The sequence below is a fragment of the Triticum dicoccoides genome, chromosome 1A (genome assembly GCF_002162155.2).
Source record: "Triticum dicoccoides isolate Atlit2015 ecotype Zavitan chromosome 1A, WEW_v2.0, whole genome shotgun sequence".
NCBI lineage: Eukaryota > Viridiplantae > Streptophyta > Magnoliopsida > Poales > Poaceae > Triticum > Triticum dicoccoides.
The window spans coordinates 379,954,722-379,977,598 of NC_041380.1; positions in this window are offsets into that span (position 1 = coordinate 379,954,722).

Here is a 22,877-nt window from a genome sequence, read left to right on the forward strand (position 1 = left end):
GTTTCGGTAGGGAACGTCCCACCTTTGTGGACGAAACGATATCCATTGCCTCTTATTGCTTTCAAAAAATTTCTCGTGTCAACATAGAACAACAGGAGTGTTGTGTCAATTGTTGTGATTTTTCGGGGTTTGTTTGGACATTTTTATGCATTAACTGAGTTTTCAATGCATTTATATGCATAATTCAAATTTGAACTACATGCACATGCTCCAGTGCATATAAATTGGTTGAAAAATCAAATCTGTGTCCTTGGGTGCATGCTTAGGTCCCATGCAAGAAATGGGAATGAATTTCAAACAACAGGGCACTGTTGACTGCCGGCAAAACGTTGAGATACTTTATTTTTAAATTCTAGTAAATCCAAAACTCATCTGAAATTCATCAAACATGGCATGCTAACATGGAATGGCACCCGACATGCTGTGGTATTTTTCGCGTCCATTTTGAGAGAAGGCGCACTTGAATAACAACCAACAAAGGCATTTTCAAAAAATAGCTACCACTTTAATATCTCAAACGTTTGTATAATTCAAACCGTGTGCGTTCCGTTAACCATTCATGTCACGCCACGTGTCTTGGTTTTAATGGCTATAGGAGGTGTCGTGCAGACAACCGCTTGACCTTGAATGAATGGGAGGCGTGCGAGCACAGTCCAGTGTGCATGCTGACCAAGAGGCCTGCAAGCTGTCCTCCAATACGCAGGCTCATCAGGAAGCGTGCAAGCCGTATGCTGCGGAGGCACACCGGGAAGCGAGCCCTTTGACTTCCATGGCCGCCTGCCTTCCTCTCCATTAATAGCGCCCGAGCCGCTGCTTAATACGGGTGGTCTTACTGTTTGCCTCCCTTTCCCCTCCCTCCCGCAGACCTCCACCAACGCCAAGGTGCAGAAGGATCATCTGCCACTAGTCTTCAAGTTTGGTGAAGTTGACAACGAGCCGGAGGAGATAGAAAATGAGGAATGGGGCCTCATGGACATGGCCCAGAACAAGCTGGTCGCGGCGGTTGCTGCCCCCGCTCTCGTCCCAGCTCCCATCCCCGCGCCTGTGCCAGCGACCATCCCCATAGCATTGACGGGCTGATCGCTGAGCAGTATTGCAGAGATGGAAGCCGCGGGCATTAGCGAGGTCTCTGCGGACCCGCGCGAGCTCGTGTACAAGCCAGCGCCAGCGCCCGTGCCCGTGTGCGCCCCTCCACGCACCGCGGCGCCGGTCCCCGCGCGCTTGGCTGTACACGTGATGACCCACAAGTATAGGGGATCAATTGTAGCTCTTTTCAATAAATAAGAGTGTCGAACCCAATGAGGAGCAAAAGGAAATGACAAGTAGTTTTTAGTAAGGTAATGTCTGCAAGTGTTGAAATTGTAAGTAACAGAGTAGTTTGATAGCAAGATAATTTGTAACGAGCAAGTAACAATAGTAGTAACAAAAGTGTAGCAAGACAGCCCAATCCTTTTGAGGCAAAGGACAGGCCAAAACGGTCTCTTATGACAAGCAAAGTGTTCTTGAGGGTACACGGGAATTTCATCTAGTCACTTTCATCATGTTGGTTTGATTTGTGTTCGCTACTTTGATAATTTGATATGTGGGTGGACCAGTGCTTAGGTTCTGTTCTTACTTTAACAAACCTCCTACGTATGATTAACCCTCCCACAAGCATCCGCAACTACGAGAAAAGTGTTAAGAATAAAATCTAGCCATAGCATTGAACTTTTGGATCCAATCGGTCCCTTACGAAATAGCACATAAACTAGGGTTTAAGCTTCTGTCACTCTTGTAACCCATCATCTAATTGCTACTCCACAATGCATTCCCTTAGGCCCAAATATGGTGAAGTGTCATGTAGTTGACGTTCACATGACACCACTAAGGGAATAACAACATACATGCTATCAAAATATCGAACACATATCAAGTTCACATGATTACCTGCAACATGATTTCTCCCGTGACCTCAAGAACAAAAGTAACTACTCACAAATGATAAACATGTTCATGATTAGAGGAGTATTAAATAGCATAATGGATCTTAACATATAATCTTCCACCAAATAAACCATATAGTAATCAACTACAAGATGTAATCAACACTACTAGTCACCCATAAGCACCAATATATAGTTCCGGTAACAAGATTGAACACAAGAGATGAACTAGGGTTTGAGAGGAGATGGTGCTGTTGAAGATGTTGATGGAGATTGCCCTCCCGGAGATGGGAGAGTTGTTGGTGATGATGATGACGATGATTTCCCCCTCCGAGAGGGAACTTCCCCCGGCAGAATCGCTCCGCCGGAGGGCAAAAGTGCTCCTGCCCAAGTTTCGCCTCGAGGTGGCAACTCTTCGTCCCGAAAGTCTCCTCCTTATTTTTTTTCTAGGTCAAAATGACTTATATACCAGAAGATGGGCACCAGAGGTGGGCCGAGGAGGCCACAACCGACCAGGGTGCGCCTGGGGGGCCTAGCGCGCCCAGGTGGGTTGTGCCCACCTGGTTCCCCCCTCTGGTGTTTATTGGCTCCAGTATTTCTTAAATAATCCATAAAAAATCTCCGTGAAGTTTCTACTCATTTGGACTTTTGCAGAATAGTTGGCTTGACGTAGCTTTTCCAGGTCCAGATTTCCAGCCGTGGGAATTCTCCCTCTTGGTGTGTTCCTTGCAAATTATGAGAGAAAAGACATTAGAATTACTCCAAAAAGCATTATTATGGATAAAAAAATTATAAATAGCAGTAATAAAACATGATCCAAAATGGACATATCAACTCCCCCAAGCTTATACCTCGCTTGTCCTCAAGCGAAAACCGAAATCGAAAAACATGTCCACATGCTTTGAGAGAGAGGTGTTGATAAAAACAAAATACGGACATGGAAGCATCATGTTGATTATTATAAAATCAACAACATTAAACATATGACTTTTATCATAGAACTTTTATCATATACTTATCATGAATAAGTAATAGTTCATCACACAATCAAAGTATAAAGCAAAAACTCTATTAGAAACCGACAAACTATGTTCTTAGTCAATTTTTCAACTACAATTTATCATCTTTTCAGGAAGGGTCACATGTCAGAGCCTTTAGGCAAGTCCACATACTCAACCATCATATAGTCTTCCATGATTGCTAACACTCACCTCGTACCCATGAGCAAAATGTTTCAACCAGACACATAGAAAGATAGGGGCTTATAGTTTCACCTCCCAACATACTCACCTCAAGGGTGATGTCAACAATAATAACTCATGCCATCTATATTCAACTGGACATATGTGCCTAGATCTTTCCTCACCACATGATGCTTGCCAAAGGATAAAAATAAAAGGTATAGAAGGAAAACATTGACTTTTGCATAAAAGTAAGTGCATAAAAATAAAGGATAGGCCCTTCGCAGAGGGAAGCAAAGGTTGCCATGCGCTTATTTGTTTGTATGCTCAATCCCTGAGTGCAAGAGAACATCATGTTGTATTGCCCCTTAAGATGACAACATTTATTATGCAGTCTGTCGCTTTTATTCTTTGTCATCCAAGTTTGTACAACGCTAAATTTCTCTTACACTAAATGATCTCACACTTTTAGAAGCAATTTTTATTGCCTTTTTGCACCGATGACAACTTACTTGAGGGATCTTGTTCAATCCCTAGGTAGGTATGGTGGACACTTGAAAAAGATTTGGGTTTAAGGATTTTTGGATGCACAAGTAGTATCTCTAGTTAGTGTGGAATTTTTGGCTAGCAAAGATAGGGGGCAAGCACCACATGTTTAAGGATCTATGACGATATGACTTCTATGTGAATATAAACAAACATAAACCATTAAGTTGTCTTCCTTGTCCAACGTCAACAATTTTGGCATATAATATTTTGATGAGGGCTAACAATCACAAAATATTTCTAGGATAGTATATCTATATGTGAATCTTCTCTTCCCCTTGTTAATTCTTTCATGAGTTGCATCATTGACTAATGCTATGTTTGTTGATCTCTAATAAAATTTTGTACTTATATTTTTCCTTATGTGGTGCCATCACCTACCATAGGATTAGTATATAATCTTATTGATTTATTTCCTTTCTCTTTTTATTTATTTATTTCTTTTCTTTATTTGCAACATGAAGGTAAAGAAAGCAAAAACTGAAACTAACTTTATTATATAACTTGCACACGATTAGAAGGATAGATCACTAAGCAAACTCTCTAAGAAGAAAGGATCGAACTAAACTTTTATTCATCTAAAGCAAAAGGGTCGAACTAAAATAAGTAAAAGCAAAAAGATAGTGGGATGATACAATACCGGGGCACCTCCCCCAAGCTTGATGAAAGCCAAGGGGAGTGCCCATACTCGATACTCAATTTTATTTTGGTGGTGAAGAAGATGATGGTGGTGATGAAGGAGAGATATGCCCTTTTACTTCCTCCAGCTTCTGACGGAGAATAAAATTTTCCATCATCAACTCACAATTATCTATCTCGAGTTTTATTATCCTCTTGCATAATGCCTCCATGCTCTCATCCTTGAACCGGGAAGGAATCGATTCATCATCTTCTTCTTCGGAGGTCTAGCTATAGTGCTCCTCATCCCCATAGGACTTGGGATTTGCGATGAGATCCGCAACATAGCTCTCACCCTCAGAGTTTTGGGAGGATATATTGTTAGATCTATACAAAAAACAGCAAGAAAAGAGAATAGAGGATTTCTTCACGATACGGTGATCAACAGGTTCGAGAAGTATATATAGATTTTTATCTTGGAGGACAAGCATACAGAAGAAAAATGGAGTACGGAGGGTGTCCCAGGTGGGCACAACCCACCTAGGCGCGCCAGGCAAGCCTGGCACGCCCTGGTGTCTTGTGCCCGCCAGGGGATGCTTCCTAGAAGTTTCTTTATTTCCAAAATTTGAAAATATTCCAAAACTGATAAAAAATATTTTTACGGATTTTTCAGAGTCTGTTTACTTACCGTATCACGTACCTGTTTATTTTCACGATTCTGGAGTGTTCCAGAAGGACTCTGTTATGTGTTCTTCCGGTGTCAAAGTTTGGATAATACTACTTTCAACATTGATAGGTGTACCTAAGATATAATGCTTTATTCGTTGCCCATTCACAACCTTTGGGTTAGTACCTTCGAGTTATTTATTTTGATGGCTCCAGACCGGTAAACCTCCTCGATGATGTATGGGCCTTCCCATTTTAAGAGGAGCTTTTCTGCAAAAAAATCTAAAACGAGAGTTGTACAAAAGAACATATTCTCCAACTTTAAACTCACGCTTTTGAATTCTTTTGTCATGCCATCTTTTAACTTTTTCTTTGAATAACTTTGCATTCTCATTAGCTTGGGTTCTCCATTCATCTAAGGAGCTTATATCAAATAACCTCTTTTCACCAGCAAGTTTGAAATCGTAGTTGAGTTCTTTAACAGCCCAATATGCTTTTTGTTCTAACTCAAGAGGCAAATGACAAGCTTTTCCATAAACCATTTTATAAGGAGACATACCCATATGATTTTATATGCTGTTCCATAAGCCCAAAGTGCATCATCTAATTTCTTAGACCAATGCTTCCTCGACCTATTAACAGTCTTTTGCAAAATTAATTTTATTTCTCTATTGCTAAGTTCAACTTGACCACTAGACTGAGGATGATAGGGTGATGCAATTCTATGGTTAACATCACACTTAGCAAGCATCTTACGGAAAGCACCATGAATAAAGTGTGAACCACCATCAGTCATTAAATATCTAGGGACTCCTAACATTGGGAAAATAACTTCCTTCAGAATTTTAATGGAGGTGATATGATCAGCACTACTAGTTGGAATGGCTTCTACCCATTTAGTAACATAATCAACAACAACCAAAATATGTGTATACCCATTAGAGGATGGAAAAGGTCCCATGTAATCAAATCCCCAAACATCAAATGGTTCAACAACAAGTGAATAATTCATAGGCATTTCTTGACGCTTACCGATATTACCTATTCTTTGACATTCATCACAAGAAGAGACAAACTTATGGGCATCCTTGAAGAGAGTAGGCAAATAAAATCCAGATTGCAATACCTTGTGAGCAGTTCTATCTCCAGCATGATGTCCTCCATAAGCCTCAGAGTGACATTTCCGTAGGATTTGTCCCTGTTCATGCTCAGATACACAACATCTAATAATACAATATACTCCTTCTTTATAAAGATGTGGGTCATCCCAAAAGTAATGTCTTAAATCATTAGAAGAATTTTTTATTTTGCTGGTATGTAAAGCTAGGTGGTAAATATTTAGCAACAATATAATTATCATAGTCAGCATATCAGGGAGTACTATTAGCAACATTTATTGCAGCTAACTGCTCATCAGGAAAACTATCATCAATAGGTAGTGGGTCATCAAGCACATTTTCAAGCCTAGACAAATTATCAGCTGAGGATCTCCGGACAACTTCCGAAGCAAGGAGTTAATCTTCGATATTGTCCCCTTCCGCAGTGGCTATCACGCACAGCTTGGACGAACTGCGTTTGCTCGATTCAACACAGTACCACACGATGCTTATCTAAAACTCAAGATGCCTGGTCCATGCGGCGTCATAACGGTCAACGGAAATACGGAACGCTCCCTCCGTATAGAAGAGCACACACCTGCCTTAGCAGCAGAAGTACAGAGCAGCCTTCTCAAGCAGAACCTTAATTCAGCTGCTGAGCCCACAGACACCGTTAAGAGGGTCCGAACTACTCTGCAGCAGGAGAGCTCGGCTCGTCAGGATCTCGACTAGCAATCCGGCCTCTATCTCAGTCCCGATCAAGTGGTGGCATTCGTGCCGCGCGTACATAACTACGCACTCAAAATACCATGGGCATTGACGGAGGCATAGATAGCTTGTGGTCCATAGTACGGCTCAACCGACATCGGATACACACATACTTTCACTTTTACTTGTTTCCTTTTCAGGTCTCAATCCCACAGGCCCCATCTGGTGGTCTGGTCATCGGTCCTCCTGAAGGATAAACACACCAAGACGGCGAGAAACACAGACATATGGGGGCTTTTTAGGTGATTCCATTAATGATAACTCTACTTGTTTTTCAAGACCCACATACAGCTCTCCCTTGGTTTCGGCATATCAAATAGCCTGTTGCTTATCACCCTACCTGTATCAATGCGCCTTGACGTACTAATTAAATTACAATGAGAATAGTTTGCGGCTGGAGCTTTAGGACCCCAGCTTTTTACCTTTGCACCTTTTTTGTTTTCTTTCTCTTTTTTCTCTCAGCTTCCCTGTGGATAACCCTATCAGGTAGGACCCATACACTTTGGTACGTTTGACGTTTGCCAGGGGCTTCATAGCACCCCACATTACGGCAACAAAAGTCTGAACACTTTTTATAAGTATAGTTCGGCACCCCGAATTTAGCATTATATGCCTTGGCTCCGAATCATGTCTTTGGTCAATAGTTGGGTTGCCCGGCTCCTGTGCTTGCTACCTTACATTCAGCTATATCGGCTAAGGTAGTAAAGGGAGAACTACTGTGATTGTGCATTGGTTTAACCAAAGCAGCACCTCAGTAGAGAAAGCCAAAAACTGACTGTCATGATGCGGCGAGAGCCGGTCAGCTGTTCGGAGGTTACAAATCGTTGGAGATTTCTTCTGCACTACGCGAAGGATTGACACTTCCCGATCAGACGCTTATAGCACTCTAGTTCGGATACTAGGGGCTGCGCCCGTGTTTTTATTGCCGAACTCCTATGGCTAAGTGAGGGCATTACAGCCGCATAGTCTGGTTGCCTGGTTCGTTGCGCTAAACAACTCCTTCAAGGACCATCTAATTGGATCAAGATTGTTTAGATTCCATCCCGAACACCCCCGTACTACCTACATGGGGGAAGAAGCCGACGACTGGTTAACCCTCAGATTTCATACAACATGGCCGCACAAGAAGTAAAAAAATTAAAAACATAACAAGCATTATATTGCATAATCACTTTGTTTTATCACACAAGGTAGAGGGAGCTCGAATACATTCATTCAAAGATAGTGTCTTTCGTACAATGATCCGCAACAATGCGGGACCCCTCCAAGACATCGCCGAAGTATCGCTCGGGTGTGCAGTGCTCCTTGCCTTCCGGCGGCCCCTCGGTCGCTAATTTGACAGCGTCCAGCTTCGCCCACCAGACCTTGCAATAGGAGAAGGCCAGACGTGCGCCCTTGATGCAGACGGACTGCTTGACGATGTCCAGTCGAGGACAGGCATCCACCAGTCACTTCACGAGGCCAAAGTAACTGCCGGGTATAGCTTCGGCTGGCCACAACCAGATTATTAAATCCTTCATGGCCAATTCGGCCACCCTACACAGCTCGACCATCTGTTTTAGTTGATCGCTGAAGGGCACCGGACGTTCTGGCGCAAGATATTGCGACCAGAACAGTTTCTCCGAGGAGCTCCCTTCTTCGGCTCAGAAGAACTCTGCGGCGTCAGCCACACTGCGTGGCAGATCAGTAAAAGCCCCTGGAGAAGTCCGAATCCGAGTTAGTAAACGGTATTTCATCTTCACATTCTTGCTTTGCATATTGAATGCCTTACCCGCCGCGATCTTCCTGGCCTCCTGGATCTCCTGGAGGGCGCCCCGGGCCTCATTACAGGCTACCTCCGCACTCTGACGAGCCTGGGCGAGTTCGATCTCTTGAACTGATGCATCACGCTCCAAGGCCTCACACTTCTTCACCGCGTCGTCAAGATCCTGCTGGACCCCGTTGACCTGAGCCTTGAGATTCTTCCGAGCGACCTGCTCCTTGACAGCCTTCCCTTTGGCTTCGGCCAGGGCCTTTTTCAGGGCCTCGACCTCGGTCATCGCCTTTGTACACATCATGGCATTTCGGTCACTTCATATCATTTTACCTTTTTCGAATACATAACAGGTTATTACTTACCTTGTTTTTCCTAGAGCTGCCTCTTCACCTGGCCCAGCTCCTCCTCGGCCTCCGCCAGTTTTTGCTTCAGTCCGAAGACTTCGACAATATGTGAGGCTGCAGCCAACAGCAATGCCTATGCTTACATTTTAGAAAAATTCAGTTAGTTTCCTGCAATAGGAGATTGATCCTCTGTCCGGCTTTTTCTTTCCGAACATCGGACAGTGTCTCAGGGGCTACTGTCTACATTGGAATTTTCTCCTTTTTGCGTCGCTTACCTCAAAACCTGTCAGCAGGCTGCTGCAGGCTTCGGTTAGTCCGCTCTTGGCGGACTGAACCCTTTCAATTAACATGCCCATAAGGACACGGTGCTCATCCACAATGGAAGCGCCTCGCAGCGCTTCTAGCAGATTGTCTGGTGCCCCTGGTTGGACAGGGGTCACCGGCGGAATAGGCATCCCCCCTTCTTTCAATTAAGGTTGCGTGCCAGATTCCAGAGCCGCATCGGTCTCTGGAATTGAGTTCGGCTGAGGGCCGAAATGAATGCGCCGCCCACCAGTCTCCATGGGGATTGATCCCCCCTGGTGTCTGGCGAAGGGGGTTTCGCCTTCTGGCGCCTCCTGAGCCTCTCCCCCTCCTGGAACAGTCCTTTGGGATAGCACCTCCGCATCGTCCTTGGCCTTGGGGGAGTGAGCGGCCTGTGGTGAATCGCTGGCCATCCCCTTTGATTCCAATGAACCTCGTGATGAGGATCGCTAGGAGCTGTCATGGGCTGGACTGTAATAGCATAACTAATTATATCACTACAACAAAGAGGAAATACTCGGTTTATGGGCGGATATGAGTTTTAGCACTTACGATGCGGCCCGGGGCTTAGTGCGGGGGCGTCTCTCCGGACTGTTGTCGACATCCCACACAGAGTTATCCGCAAGGGAGCTCTTCCCTTTCTTGGACGTCTCCGCCTCCAGATTTGTGGAAGCCGCCCTCTTCTTCCTCCCCTCATCAGGGGGAGGGTTGTTGTCGGTGTCAAAACCGGCGGATCTCGGGTAGGGGGTCCCGAACTGTGCGTCTAGGCCGGATGGTAACATGAGGCAAGGGACACGAAGTTTTACCCAGGTTCGGGCCCTCTTGATGGAGGTAAAACCCTACGTCCTGCTTGATTAATATTGATGATATGGGTAGTACAAGAGTAGATCTACCACAAGATCGAGGAGGCTAAACCCTAGAAGCTAGCCTATGGTATGATTGTTGATGTGTATGTTGTCCTATGGACTAAATCCCCTCCGGTTTATATAGACACCGGATAGGGTTAGGGTTACATAGAGTCGGTTACAATGGTAGGAGATCTACATATCCGTATCGCCAAGCTTGCCTTCCACGCCAAGGAAAGTCCCTCCTGGACATGGGACGAAGTCTTCAATCTCGTATCTTCATAGTCTAGGAGTCCGGCTATCCGAACACCCCCTAATCCAAGACTCCCTCAGTAGCCCCTGAACCAGGCTTCAATGACGACGAGTCCGGCACGCAGATTGTCTTCGGCATTGCAAGGCGGGTTCCTCCTCCAAGTACTTCATAGAAGATTTTGAACACAAAGATAGTGTCTGGCTCTGCAAAATAAGTTTCCACATATTGCCATAGAGAGAATAATATTTACACAAATCTAATCTGCTGGCATATTCCGTAGCGTGTCACACCACGGCCAAGCCTTTATTCGAGTCGTTTCACTATCCCACCTCAGCACGTTATGTGAGGCGATTTCCTTGGCACGTCTTGTTAAACCAGAGATCAAGTCCCCTTATCTCGGGATTCTCATCAATACGGGCGTGGGTAACCCAACTGCGCCATCGATTACGGCGCTTGGAGATAAGCGAGTTTTACCAGTCTGGTGGGGACATGTAGTTGCGTCCACCCATATAAGGGGATAAAGATCCACCTTTTCACCTACGCCTTCTTCCTCCTTCGCCTATCCATTCTTGCGCACTCGAGCTCCAGCGCCCAAGTCCGCACTCCCCACCTCAACCTTCTCCGGCCATGTCCAGAGCGGGAGGCAAGTGGATGGTCTCCTCCGTCACGGAGGGACATATCAAAAAGCTGAGGAAGTCCGGATACCTGTCTAACGACATCGCGTACCGGCTCCCCGAAAAGGGGCAGCTCATCCCCACCCCTAGGCCCCATGAGAGGGTGGTGTTCCTCCCCCATTTCCTCCGTGGACTGGGCTTCCCTCTCCACCCATTTGTCCGGGGGCTCATGTTCTACTACGGCCTTGATTTCCACGATCTAGCCCCGAACTTCGTCCTCAACATCTCGGTGTTTATCATCGTGTGCGAGGCCTTCCTCCGCATCCGCCCCCATTTCGGCCTATGGCTCAAGACTTTCAACGTCAAGCCGAAGGTGGTGCGCGGCAACCAGGCGGAGTGCGGAGGCGCCATGGTGGGCAAGATGGCCAACGTCCTCTGGCTCGAGGGCTCCTTTGTGGAGACCCTGAAGGGGTGGCAATCAGGGTGGTTTTATATCACCGAGCCGCGCGACGCTGAATGGGTCGCAACCCCTGAGTTTCGATCCGGACCCCCTACGCGGCTCACCTCCTGGAAGCAGACGGGCCTGTCGTGGGGTAAGAAGGGAGAGCTGACCGGACTCCAAACATGCGTCCAAACCCTGGCGGACAAGAAGCTCAAACTTGTCAACGTAGTCCAGGTTATGCTCATCCGCTTGATCCTCCCGTGTCAACAATGGGCTTTCAACCTGTGGGAGTTCGACCAGGCGCGGCACCAAACTCTGAGCAGGCTCTTCGACACGATGTACGAAGATGCCCGGAAGGTGCTTTTCAAGGGCGCCGAGGATCCCGCATCCGCTACCGAGGATCGCGGATTCAGTGTGCAGCGTCATGCTCTCGCGGTAAGCTGTTTTTTCCTTTTACAGGGTATCAGTTCTTCATAGTTTGACTCCATGCGGGATCTAAGCTCCCTTACCTTTGACAGGATTGGCACGTAATGTCCGGACAGATCAACTGTCCGACTCCTTTGCCCAAAGGCCGAGCGGACGCTCGCTTGGCGAAGCTGCTGGTTCCGGCACCCTAAGTGGTGCCGGAGAAGAAGGCCGTGAAAAAGGCCGCGGGGACTCGAAAGAGTGCCCGGCGCCAGGAGGTGTCGGATTCATCATGCGATGAATCCAAGACGCACTCCTCCCGCGAAGATGAGGAGGAAGAAGAGACCCCTCCCCCTCCAGCGGGGGAAGGGAAGAAAACGAAGGCCTCCCCAACTGGGGAGGCCGAAGGGTCGAAGAAGGGGAAAACCCTTCCTCTGGACTGCTCCACCGACGCTGACGGTGGCGGAGAGGAGTGGGCGCCTAGGGCCAAGCCCCTGGCCAAATCGTAAGTATCCGGATACCAGAGTAATTCATAGTATTCGTTTATTGCACAGCTTTCCCTTACGTCGAATATGTTTATGCAGCCCACCCAAAGACCAGCTTGACGCGTCGTCGAGCGGCTCACTGGATTCGTCGGGTGTGAACTCTCTTCCGACGGCTTCCTCCCCCCGCCCTATGGACGACACCGAAGTGTTGTCCCAGCAGGTTCCAAGCTAGGAGGAGGTGGTCCTGGAGGCGTCGCAAGGCGACCTCCCGGACTCCAGGAGTAAAGGGGATGAAACCCCTCAGGGCTCCAAGTCCGACTCTAGGCTGGACACCACTCCGGAACCTTCAAAGGTTCCAGAGTCCGGCGGGGGACCTCCTTCCAAGAGGAGCAAGTCCACCGTGCTGGCGGCCCCCGTCCAACCGGAGGCACCGGACAATATGTTGGAGGCGCTCCAAGGCGCCTCCATCGACGAGGAGCACTACGCTATTATGAGTGCGGTGGTCCAGAAGGTTCAGTCCGCCAAGAGCGTACTGACTGAAGCTTGTACTAGCCTTTTGGCAGGCTTTGAGGTAAGTAAAGAATGTGTAAATAATATTACCGCATAGACAGTAGCCCCTGATGCTCTGTTTGGCGTTCGGAAAGAAAAGCCGAATAGAGGATCAAATAAAATTCGCAGGAGTCTAACAAAAGGAGTCAATATGCGTATGCAGGCTTCTCTACTTGCGTCCACCGCACTGACTGCGGAAGTGGACACGCTAAAGCAGAACCTCGAGCGGTCCGAGCAAGAGCTCGGTTGTGCCAAGAAGCAGCTCGAGGACAATGAAGGTAAGAAATACCATGTAAATATATATAAAAAGGTGCAATTGCAAAGAATGGCAGGATTATCGTGGCTATTTTAGGGGCCACGTCTGAAGTGGCGACCCTTAAGCAGGCGCTGGTCGAGGCCGAGAAGAGGGCGGCCTCGGAGCGCACCGAGCGAGAGAAGTATGAGGCCGAGGTTGGCAAGGTGCGGCAAGAGCTCCAGGCTCTCATGGAAAAACATGAGAGTTTGGAGGTTGACTCAAAGACGAGAGCGTCCGAGCTCGCAGTGGCTATTGAAAACGCCAAGTCTGCCAAGGCCGAATTCCAGAAGACCCTCCAGGAGTTGGATGAGGTGAAGAAGATAGCGGCGGGTAAGGCATTCTTTATGCAAAGCAAACACATAAGCGTGAGTTACTTGTTACTTACCCGAATCCGGAGCTCTCCAGGAGCATTCGCAGATCTTCTCCGGAGTGTATCCGATGCCGCCGCATTCTACCGAGCCGAGGAGGGAAGCTCGACAGAGAAGGTGTTCTGGTCTCAGTATACTGAGGCCGGACACCCCGTGCCCCTGAGCGACCAGCTGAAGCAACTGGTCGAGCTCCACAAGGCGGCCGAACAGGCCATGAAGGGCCTCATTTTTCGGCTATGGTCTGGATGGGCTCTGCCTGGGAGCTATTTCGGGCTGGTGCGGCGGTTGGTGGAGGCATGTCCAAGGCTCGAAGTCATCAAGCACTCCGTCTGCATTGAAGGTGCCCGTAGGGCCCTTGCCCATGCTAAGGTGCACTGGGGCAAGCTGGATGCTGAGAAGCTGGTGAAGGACGGGCCACCACCGGGGAAAGAGCATCGCAAGCCCGAGAATTACTATAAGGGTGTTCTGAAGGGTGCCCGCCTTGTGGCGGATGAATGTTCTAGGGATGTAATTTTTGAGTGAAACTTGCTCGTTTTATCCTGTGCGCTGAAAACTTGTTTATATGCGCTAAGCAATGCTGTTGGAATTTAAAATATTACCTTTTGTGCGACTGTTTATCAATTCTGAGAGATGGCGAGTCGTCGGCTTCTGCCCCCATGCCGCTAGTGCTGGGGTGTTCGGGGATAAACCTGAGCGCTCTTTTTCCCATGTTTGGGTCCTTCAAGGGAGGCACTCAGCCCAACGAACAAGGTAATCGGACTATAATGCGTGAACACTCTCACTTAGCCATAGAATTCTATAATTTTAAATTTCGGCGAAGCCCCTGGTATTCGGAAGACTGAGTTCGGGGCGCTATCCACGCCTTGGCCGGACAGAGCCGGCTCCTCGCCCTAAGCGGCATAAGTCTTTAGGGACTCAAAAAACCTCTCGAACAGCGACCAGCTCTTGCTTCATCATGACAGTCAGTTTTAGCTTTCTCTACTGAGGTGCTCGACCCAGCTCAACTGGGGCACAATCGCAGTGGTTCTCCTAGTGCTACCTTAGCCGATACAGCGGAACGTAAGGCACAAAAACATAGGAGCCGGGCAAACCCAACTATTGACCCAAGACATGATTCGGAGCCGATGCATATAATGCTATAAGTTCGGGGCTTCTCACACCATATTGAGGGGTACTAAAGCCCCTGGTGTATTTTGGCCGTACCAACGTGTACGGGTGCAACATGTCGTTAAGGAACATACATAAAAAAAAGAAAAAAGGTAATGCAAAAATAGACGAAAGCTATGCATTGTTTATTAAAAAGGGCTGCGATCAAAGCAGAACGATACAAATAATGCGATAAGTGGAAGGTTGGACTAGTTAACATGTCCGTTCCAGGGGCAAGCTGCGGAATAATATGCGGAACAGGTATACTGCTCGTGATAGAGACCACCTGGGAGTTCCGTACTGTGGCGTGGCTTGTCTGCTTCCCTGGTTCTTGCATCGTTTGTGCGGCAATTGAACTGCCGAACAGGCCTTCCGAAGGATGGAGTCCTGAAAGTAAGAGAAAGATAAAAAAATCGGTAGCCCCTGGTACGGTTTAAGCCGTATATTTGGGCGTGCCGTGATGGTGCCCCTCCCCCTGTACCCATGGTATCTCTAGGGCGTAGTTATGGACGTGAAGTACTGGCATCGCCTTTTTGCGAGGGTTGGAGTTGGGGCTGCATTGCTACGCCTGCTCGGATCGTGCCAGGCGGTCTTGTTGTAGGTTACGCCGGGCGCGCTTGATGGTGTCCAGTTGTTTAGTGGCCGGACTAGAGAACTTCCTGGAGAGGCTGCTTTGTACTTCCGCTGCAAGGGCCATCGTGTGCTCCTCCGTTCGGAGGGAGTGTTCGGTGTTTCCATTGACCGTAATTACTCCTCGAGGGCCCGACATCTTGAGCTTAAGGTATGGGTAGTGTGGTACCGCATTGAACTTAGCGAATGCGGTTCGCCCGAGCAGTGCATGATAACCACTGCGAAACGGGACTATGTCGAAGATTAACTCCTCGCTTCGGAAATTATCCGGAGATCCGAAGACCACTTCAAGTGTGACTGAGCCTGTAAAATTGGCCTCTACACCTGGTATTACGCCTTTAAAGGTCGTTTTGGTGGGTTTAATCCTCGAGGGATCTATGCCCATTTTGCGCACTTTATCATGGTAAAGCAGGTTCAGGCTGCTGCCGCCGTCCATAAGGACTCTAGTGAGATGAAATCCGTCGATGATTGGGTCTAGGACCAATGCGGCGAATCCGCCATGATGGATGCTAGTGGGATGGTCCCTTCGGTCAAAGGTGATCGGGCAGGAGGACCATGGGTTGAACTTTGGGGCGACTGGCTCTACCGCGTATACGTCCCTTAACGCGCGCTTCCGCTCCCTTTTGGGGACGTGGGTTGCGTATATCATGTTCACCGTCCGCACTTGTGGGGGAAAACCCTTCTGTCCACTGTTGTTCGGTGGCCGGGGCTCCTCGTCGTCATCGCTATGCAGCCCCTTGTCTTCATTTTTGGCGTTTAACTTGCCTGCCTGCTTGAACACAAAACAATCCCTATTGGTGTGATTGGCCGGCTTTTCGGGGGTGCCATGTATCTGGCACGAGCGGTCGTGTATTTGGTCCAAACTGGACGGGCCCCTAGGATTCCTTTTGAATGGCTTTTTCCGCTGACCGGATTTAGAGCCTCTGAATCCGGCATTAACTGTCGTATCCTCAGCATTGTCGCCGTTAATGCGGCGCTTCTGCTTGTTGCGACGCGACCTGCCACTACTATCCCTGGTGTCCGAATTACCAGGGTTTTTGGTCATATTGTTGCTACGAGCAAGCCAGCTGTCTTCTCCCGCGCAAAAGCGGGTCATGAGTGTCGTGAGTGCTGCCATAGATTTCGGCTTTTCCTGTCCAAGGTGCCGGGCCAGCCATTCGTCACGGATATTGTGCTTGAAGGCTGCTAGGGCCTCAGCGTCCGGACAGTCGACTATTTGATTTTTCTTTCTTAGGAACTGTGTCCAGAATTGCCTGGCCGATTCCTCTGGCTGCTGAATTACGTGACTTAGGTTATCGGCGTCTGGGGGTCGCACATAAGTGCCCTGGAAATTGTCGAGGAATGCGGCTTCCAGGTCCTCCCAACAACTGATTGATCCTGTTGGCAAGTTGTTAAGCCAATGCCGAGCTGGTCCTTTAAGCTTGAGTGGGAGGTATTTGATGGTGTGGAAATCATCGCCGCGGGCCATGTGGATATGAAGGAGATAATCCTCGATCCATACCGCAGGATCTGTTGTGCCATCATATGATTCGATGTTTACGGGTTTGAAACCCTCGGGGATTTGATGATCCATTATTTCGTCTATAAAGCAGAGTGGGTGTGCGGAGCCTCTGTACTGGGCTATATCATGACATAGCTCCAATGAGCCTTGTCTACTGTGTTCGGCCCCGCCGAATTTGTGGCCGGCATGACGGTTACCGTCTCGAGCCATGGGGCGCCCATGTGATCCGTAGATCGGTCTTGTTTGCCTTGCCTTGTCCTCCAACATGTCTCGTAAGTCTGGCGCATATGCCCGTGCCTTGGTACGGGGTGCAGCTTGAGTGGAGGGCCGAGAGGCCTCTCTGTCGCGACCACGAGGTGCCCGGTCGGCCACATCAAGTGCTTCCTCCTCTAATCGGGGTAGCAACCTGCGCTTTGGGTAGCTCTTGGAGGGGCGTTCAAGTTTATGCGCTTCGGCCGCAAGGACTTCAGTCCATCTGTCGACTAGCAAATCTTGATCAGCTCTAAGCTGTTGCTGTTTTTTCTTGAGGCTTCTTGCCGTGGCCATAAGCCTGCATTGAAAACGCTTTTTCTCGACGGGATCCACTGGCACGACGAATTCATCGTCGTCGAGGCTTGCCTCGTCTTCGGAGGGAGGCATATAATTATGGACCTCGACCTCTCTGTCTGCCGCTCTCTCATGAGGGCTGGTTTCTCCATCCTCCTGTGCTAAATCTTGTTGGAGGGGGTTTTCTTCGGCGCTTTCCGGAGTATTATTATCTCCCGTGCTGGTATCACCTTGTTTGTTTTGGCGGGATTTTGAGCGGCGCCGCTGATGCCGGCGCTTAGGCTATTTCTTGGAGGGGTCATCCTCCGCTGTTTCATCGCCATCTCCCTCTTTTGGGGTGTCCACCATGTATATGTCATACGATGAGGTGGCTTTCCAGGGCCTAGTAGGTGCTGGTTCTTCATCATCTCCTTCATCGGCGTCCATACCATCGATGTCTTAGGAGTCGAAGTCGAGCATGTAGGTTAAGTCATCGACAGTGGCTACAAAGTGGGTGGTGGGTGGGCTTTGAATTTCTTCATCGTCCGTACCCCAACCTTGCTGACCGTAGTCTGGCCAGGGCTCTCCTGATAAGGAGAGAGACTTCAGTGACTTTAGGATATCGCCGAAAGGCGAGTGCTGAAAGATGTCCGCGGCAGTGAACTCCATGATCGGCGCCCAATCGGATTCGATCGATAGGCGCGCGGAGGGTTCGGAGTCCGGAGAGGAGTCCGGCTCCTTGGAGTCACGAGTCTCGTAGAGTATGGGGCTGGTGCTTGGCTCAATCGCCGTTGGGGTCGCGGTCCCCGAGGTGCCGTCCAACCGCCCATCCTCGATCGGCGCAGTTGGCTCCAAATTAAGGGTCGGAGCCGATGCGGGTGCGGCCTCGGGGGCATTGTTCGGCGGTAGAGCTAAATCATGCTCGTCATGACAGTGCGACACGCTTGGCAGTGGCTCGAATCCGTCGAAGATCAAGTCACTGCGGATGTCAGCCATGTAGTTTAAACTTCCAAATCTGACCTGATGGCCAGGGGCGTAGCTTTCGATCTGCTCCAGACGGCCAAGCGAATTGGCCCGCAGTGCGAAGCCTCCGAAGACGAAGATCTGTCCGGGGAGGAAGGTCTCACCCTGGACTGCATCACTATCGATGATCGTAGGAGCCATCGAGCCTGACGGCGACGACACAGAGGAACTCTCAATGAAAGCACCAATGTGGGTGTCAAAACTGGCGGATCTCGGGTAGGGGGTCCCAAACTGTGCGTCTAGGCCGGATGGTAACAGGAGGCAAGGGACACGAAGTTTTACCCAGGTTCGGGCCCTCTCGATGGAGGTAAAACCCTACATCCTGCTTGATTAATATTGATGATATGGGTAGTACAAGAGTAGATCTACCACGAGATCGAGGAGGCTAAACCCTAGAAGCTAGCCTATGGTATGATTGTTGATGTGTATGTTGTCCTACGGACTAAAACCCTCCGGTTTATATAGACACCGGATAGGGTTAGGGTTACATAGAGTCGGTTACAATGGTAGGAGATCTACATATCCGTATCGCCAAGCTTGCCTTCCACGCCAAGGAAAGTCCCTCCCGGACACGGGACGAAGTCTTCAATCTCGTATCTTCATAGTCAAGGAGTCCGGCTGAAGGTATAGTCCGGCTATCCGAACACCCCCTAATCCAGGACTTCCTCAGTTGTTCTCCTCCTCCTCCTCATCGTCGTCATCTTCAGCAGCGGAGGAGCGGGTCTTTTCTTCGAACGTCGCATCCGAAGCGCCCTTGTGGCGGGGGCCACTGCGGACCCCATTGGCCTTCCCTGTGTCCTTCTTCTCTGGCGCCTTATAGGGCGCCGACACCAGCATCTTCGCTAAACGCGGGATGATCAGTTCTTCAGGCAGTGGAGCCGGACATTGGATCCGCTTCGCCTTCTCCATCCACTCTTGAGGAAGATATCATCCTTGAAACAAGCAAGTAAAGGATGCAGTAAAGATTTACCTTGTTGGCGGAGCGATTAACGTTGTACACATGGTCCGAGGTTGTGGCCGGCGGTGTCTCGTTGCCCTTGAAGAGCAACTTCCAAGCGTCTTCATGGGTTGTTTCGAAGAGCCTCTCTAGGGTTTGGTGCTTCTTCGGATTAAACTCCCGTAGATAATAGCTTCGGCTTTGGTAGGGGAGAATTCGGCGAACTAGCATCACTTGGATTACATCGACAAGTTTGACTTCCTTGTCCACCATGCTTTGAATGCGCGTTTGTAGCGCTGTCAGCTCGTCTGACGAACACTAGTTCGGGCTCTTCTCAACCCAGGAGGTAAGTCACATGGGAGCTCCGGAGTTGAATTCGGTAACCGTGGCCTAGGTGGCATCGCGGGGTTCTGTAACGTAGAACCATTTTTTCTGCCATTCCTTGACAGACTCCACGAAAGTGCCTTTTGGCCAGGAGACGTTGGCCAGCTTGCTCACCATGGAGCCTCCGCACTCCGCATGCTAGACATCCACCACCTTCGGCTTCACATTGAAGATTTTGAGCCACAACCCGAAGTGGGGTTGAATGCGGAGGAAGGCTACACACACGATGATGAACACCATGAAAGCACAAGTGCTCCCTAGGTGGTTTTGATAATTGATGACAATATATCTCTTGTTGGACTAACATCTCAATCTAGCATGTTTCAGATAAGTTCAACAATGGAGTGGCATGGACTAAAGGTTGTGGGAACTCCTTCAAGATGCTAGGGACAAAGGATTGGCTAAAGCTTCAAGCTCAAGACTCCTCATTTTACATTTTAGTGATCCAAGATCACATTGAGTCTTTAGGAAAAGCCAATACTATTAAGGAGGGATGAGGTGTTGCTTAATGAGCCTCTTGCTTCATGTGCTTAGTGATATGCTCCAAAACCCTCAGCTACTTTCCCACTTCCACATATGACCTAAACCCTAAGCCAAACTCGGTCCTACCGATTTCTCCTATCCGGCGCCACCGAGTTTCACTTGTCATAAGCCACTGCCAAACCCTAATCAGTTCGGTCCCACCGATGGGATCTCGGTCTCACCGAGATGGGCTTGCAAACTCTCTGTTACCCATTGCAATATTCTCGGTCCCACCGAGATATGCAATCGGTTCCACCGAGTTTGCTTGGCCAAATCTCAGTTTCACTTGTTACCCAAATCGGTCCCACCGAGTTTGAGTTATCGGTCAAACCGAGTTTTGGATTTACCCTAACCCTAGCACATCGGTCTCACCGAGTTGATCCAGTCGGTCCCACCGAAATCTCTAACGGTCACTAGGTTTACATTTTTGGTCAGACCGAGTTTATTGATTCGGTCCCACCGAGATTGGATAACTATGTGTAACGGTTGGATTTTGTGTGGAGGCTATATATACCCCTCCACCTTCTTCTCATTCGAGGAGAGAGCCATCAGAACACACACACCATTCCAACTCATATGTTCTGAGAGAGAACCACCTACTCATGTGTTGAGACCAAGACATTCCATTCCTACCATATGAATCTTGATCTCTAGCCTTCCCAAGTTGCTTTCCACTCAAACCCTCTTTTCACCAAATCCAAATCCTATGAGAGAGAGTTGAGTGTTGGGAAGACTATCATTTGAAGCACAAGAGCAAGGAGTTCATTACCTACACACCATTTGTTACTTCTTGGAGAGTGGTGTCTCCTAGATTGGCTAGGTATCACTTGGGAGCCTCCGACAAGATTGTGGAGTTGAACCAAGGAGTTTGTAAGGGCAAGGAGATCGCCTACTTCGTGAAGATCTACCACAAGTGAGGCAAGTCCTGTGTGGGCGTTGGCCATGGTGGGATAGGCAAGGTTGCTTCTTCGTGGACCCTTTGTGGGTGGTTACCTCTTCGTGGACCCTTCATGGGTGGAGCCCTGTGTGGACTCGCGCAACCGTTACCCTTGGTTGGAGCCCTGTGTGGAATCGCGCAACCGTTACCCTTCGTGGGTTGAAGTCTCCATCAACGTGGATGTAGGATAGCACCACCTATCCGAACCACGGGAAAAACATCCGTGTCTCCAATTGCATTTGATCTCTCCAAACCCTTCCCATTACATTCTTGCAAGTTGCATGCTTTACATTCCACTGCTCATATACTCTTTGCATGCTTGCTTGATATGTATCGTGTGTGTTGAAATTGTGCCTAAAACTCCACTTAAACCGAAAAAGCTTAAAAATTGCAACTTGAGCATTATGTGTCTAATCACCCCCCTCTAGACACATCTACTTCTAGATCCTACAAGTGGGATCAGAGCCTTGGTCTCCATTGCTTTGGTTTAATCACCATTGGAGGAAGATGGATGTGTCTACTCTAGGGAGTCTTAGACATAGAGTGCCTATTCTTGATGGAAAGTATTTTCATGAATGGAAAAATGAGATGCTTGTAATCCTCAATCAATATCATTTGAACAAGTATATTGCTAGCCCTTGTGCATCCCATATTGATCCCTTGCATCCTACCCTAGATGAAGATATTGACATGATATGCAATCTTAGAACTATTGAGCTCATCATTAGAGGATTGCCCAAAAATTTGATCGCTAGTTTGCCTACTCAAAATTGCGCCTATACTATATGGAAATTTCTTGAGGAACGGTTTCCCAATCATTCCTTGAAAACTTTGGATGAAATTCTCCATAAATCTATTGCCTTGAGTAAGATGAACTCTAGTGATCCTAGTTTTGGTAAATGTCTTCTTGAACTTGCCAATCTTAAGCATGCTAAAGGAGATGTTGGAATCATTAATGATATCATACTCAAAGCTATAAGAATTCATAAAAGTGACCACTTTGATGATCATTTATCTGATGAATTACCCTCTCTAGGAAATGATGAATCACAAGATCATGATGAACATGAATATTACATTGAGGATGATAGTGACTTCAATCTTGATGATGCAATGAGACATTTTGGTCTTATGGCAAATCTTCGGGGATATGAATCAGGAGGAAAGGAATGGGTTCTTGATAGTGGATGTACTGATCATATGACCGGAGATGAAGAGATGTTTCGTGAGCTTGCTGAAAATGACGTCCCTCGAAAATATGTCACCTTTGGTGATAATTCAAAGGGTAAAGTGATTGGCCTTGGTAAGGTGGCCATCTCACATGATAGTTCCATTCAAAATGTCATGCTCGTTGAATCTCTTGGCTACAACTTGCTTTCAATATCTAGACTTGCTGATTTCGGTTTGAATGTCCTATTTACTGAGGTAGATTGCCAAGTATTTCGTCGAGACAATCATAAAATGGTCTTTACGGGTACGCGTAGAGGTGATCTTTACATTGTCAATTTCTCTAAAAAGGCACAACCTAAAACTTGCTTCGTTGCTAAATCCTCAAAAGGTTGGTTGTGGCATAGACGACTAGGTCACGTTGGCATGAGAAACCTTGACAAGCTTATTAAAGGAAATCATATCCTTGGAGTTAACGATGTCATATTTGATAAGGATAGACTTTGCAGTGCTTGTCAAGCAGGTAAACAGGTTGGAGGAAGACATCCCGTGAAGAACATCATGACCACAAGGAGGCCACTCGAGCTACTTCACATGGATCTTTTTGGTCCCAACGCCTACAAGAGTCTCGGTGGAAATTCTTTTGGT